Below are 3,136 nucleotides of genomic sequence, written 5' to 3'. Positions count from 1 at the left end.
AATATTTTACAGTTAATTATATTATATGACCTATAATATAATATAATATAAAATATTATATATAGTATAAATAATATATAGTTATATATTACATATTCATGTTTCTTCTAACTTTAAAAGAAATTAAAATGAAAACATTTGCTGAGGCCCGCTCTGACTGTGGTTGGTGCAGGAGCAGGCCCTGGGAAGGAAATGCATTTCAAAGTCTGATGTGCAACAGACTCGCCTGGGAAGCTCATTAGACATGCATAGGCCCTGCCCCCTAGGATTTAGATTCTGTAGGTCTCAAGGGTGGTCCAGGAAGCTGCTTTGTTGACAAGCACTGTAGGTGTTCTCAGGAGGTTGGTACCTGGCCCATTCTTTGAGAACATTGGCTATTCCCATGTGGGGGCATCATTAAGTCCAGACTTAACCCCTCACTTGCTGGGTGGTTTTTAAAATCTTGCCACTGCTCAGACCTATTTCTTCATTTCTCATGTGGGGATGATGGCACCCACCTTATAGTGTCATTCAGAGGCTCTCCTGGTGCCCGCAACTCAGCCTGGGGCAGCAGTTGCAATCTCAATTCTGAAGCAACTGAGGGCGTTGTACGAACTTTATTGTGAAACATTGGGTAACTGAGGTTACAAATGAGCTGTGTCAGCAAGAATAAAGGTGGTAGATTCAACCTAGAGGGTAAGGAATTGCATGCAAGGGGAGAATTTGCACCCCCATGAGAGATTTCCGGGCAGGATAGATAAAGACACAGGCGAAGGGGCAATCCCCAGCCCCAGGAAAGACCTGCAAGAGGCTCAAAAGTGAGCAGGGTGCTGGTGGCTCTGCCCTGCGAGGATGTATGGACTGCACCCATGGGCTTCCTTTCTCTCTGGCTTTGACCAGTGGGGAACACTGACCAATGCGGGGGTGGGAGGGAGGGGTGGGCGTTAGAGGCATCCACTTGGCAACATTGCAAGGCTGGCTGCTTCTGACTACTTCATTGCTTCAGACTTACCAGGGCCGAAGCTGGCTCCCCACAGTGACTAGTACCTTGGTACTGTGCTGTCCCTACATCCTGCCGACACCTTTGCAAATACGGGCGATTCTCATTATTTGTGTTCATTATGTTCTACAAAGTTGCCCAAATACTCAACCATTGTTCCCAGGGGAAATAGAAGAAGTGGGTTCTTGTGAGCTCCTGGTCACATTTTTGTCAACTGATCAATACATAATCTTGTTTTATGTGTGTTTCTGTTTAAAGATGGCTTAGTTGATATATATTGTTCAATAAAAAAATACATACATTTTAATGTGAGTCATTACTATTAGAATCAAGGCCAACAGCACTATAACTCATACCCAAATGAAGATTATCTAACATACACATTTTCTCCATAAGGCACATCCCAGCCTTCTTGCCTAAGAAACACTTGACAGCACTTCAGTACAACACTTAGGGGCTGTTTTAAGCAGCAAAACCACCAATGAAAAGAACAAAAATACTAAAAATCATAGCACTAGACCTCGAAAAGGATGCCCAGTTTTTAAAATTATAGTTGACATATGATATTATATTAGTTTCATGTATACGATATAGTTATTCAACATTTATATTCCTTATAAAGTGATCACCACATAAGTCTAGTAACCATCTGTCACCATACATAGTTCTTTCAATATTATTGACTCTATTCCTTATGTTGTACATTACATCCTCTTAACTTATTTTATAACTGGAAGTTTACATTTTTTAATCCTCTTCCCCTTATTCGCTCTTCCCCATCCCCCTCCCCTCTGGAAACCATCGGTTTGTTCTCTGTATCTATGAATTTGTTTGTTTTGTTTATTCATTTTGTTATTTAGATTTCACATATAAGTGAAATCATATGGTATTTGTCTTTCTCTGACTTATTTTACTTAGTATAATATCCTCTAGGTCCATCTATGTTGTCACAAATGGCAATATCATTCTTTTTTATGGCTGAGTAATATTTCACTCAGATACTTTTTGTCAGGGACAGCTAAAACAAGAAGACAGAGTGTCACACTGTTTGACCTCAGTTTTTGACCATGTTGGGCCACTAAAATCTTTTACTGCAAATGACCGTGAAAGCACCACAGTATTGGTTTTGGGGGTTACAAATAAATTTTAGTGAGTTAGGTAAATTCACTGTCATCTCTTTGTTAAATTTCCTTCCAATTGCATGTGCTACCTGCTTCCTGTTGGTATCCTGATTGGTACAGGGAGGAAGTCTCTGAAGAACATTCCTGGAGAAGTCTGAGCCCCAGGGAGCTCCCGGGCATCCCCAGATTGTGAAGTCCCTCTAGAGATAAGGAAACTGGCTGTGATGCCCAATGGTTGAGTCAGAGATGGTTGGTTTGAACCCCTCAGCCCTACTCCTTCTCAGCTCTGTGATCCTGGGCAGGCAGCTCCTGTTTTCTTGTGTATTCCTCTGTCGAATGGGCATACTGAATCCATCTCCACTTGGTTGTTCTGGGGACCAGTGAAGATCCTGGTGAGCCCATGGTCGATACTTGCAGTGTGGAGCAAGAGAGAGTGCAGACCAGGTTTAGTCCTCCGTTGTCCCTCGCTGGCTCTGCGACTCTGGGAAAATGAGTTCACCTTCCTGAATTCTATTTCCTTCTCTGTAAAATGTTGGCGGGGCTACGTTGTGTCCACATGACTAGTTGGCTTTGCCAAAAAGATAAGGCTATTCTTGGCATATTCATGGTCAGTTTCATGAGGTTAGGGACCACATCTATTTTGGTTCTCACTGTATCCCCAGCACCGGTAGAGAACAGTTGCTTGGGAAACATTTGAGGTTTGGACAAACACCTCCTATTCTAAGTATGCCCCACCCTGGAATCTCCCCATGGAGAGCACATGATCATCACGGCTTGGAGTGAGGAGTTCTGTGATGGGGGGTGTCCAAGAGGCTATGAGAATAGAGAGGAGAAAGTGAGCTACACCTGGATGGGTGGGTGCAGTCGGGTGGGCTTCCTTTAGGGGTCACACTAGAGCTGCATCCAAAAGGACAATGTTGGCTGCGCTTGAATTACTTGTGAGCTTCCCGAGAGCAGGGACCACGTCAACCCTGCTTACTGTTGCATTCTCAGTGCCTGGCATTTTCTTAGGGTCTCAAAAAAAAGTGAAGGGAGG

Source organism: Pteropus alecto, unplaced genomic scaffold (assembly GCF_000325575.1).
Source record: "Pteropus alecto unplaced genomic scaffold, ASM32557v1 scaffold1279, whole genome shotgun sequence".
NCBI classification, from domain to species: Eukaryota; Metazoa; Chordata; class Mammalia; order Chiroptera; family Pteropodidae; genus Pteropus; species Pteropus alecto.
The sequence above is the reverse complement of the archived record's forward strand: the minus strand, read 5'-3'. Positions refer to the sequence as shown.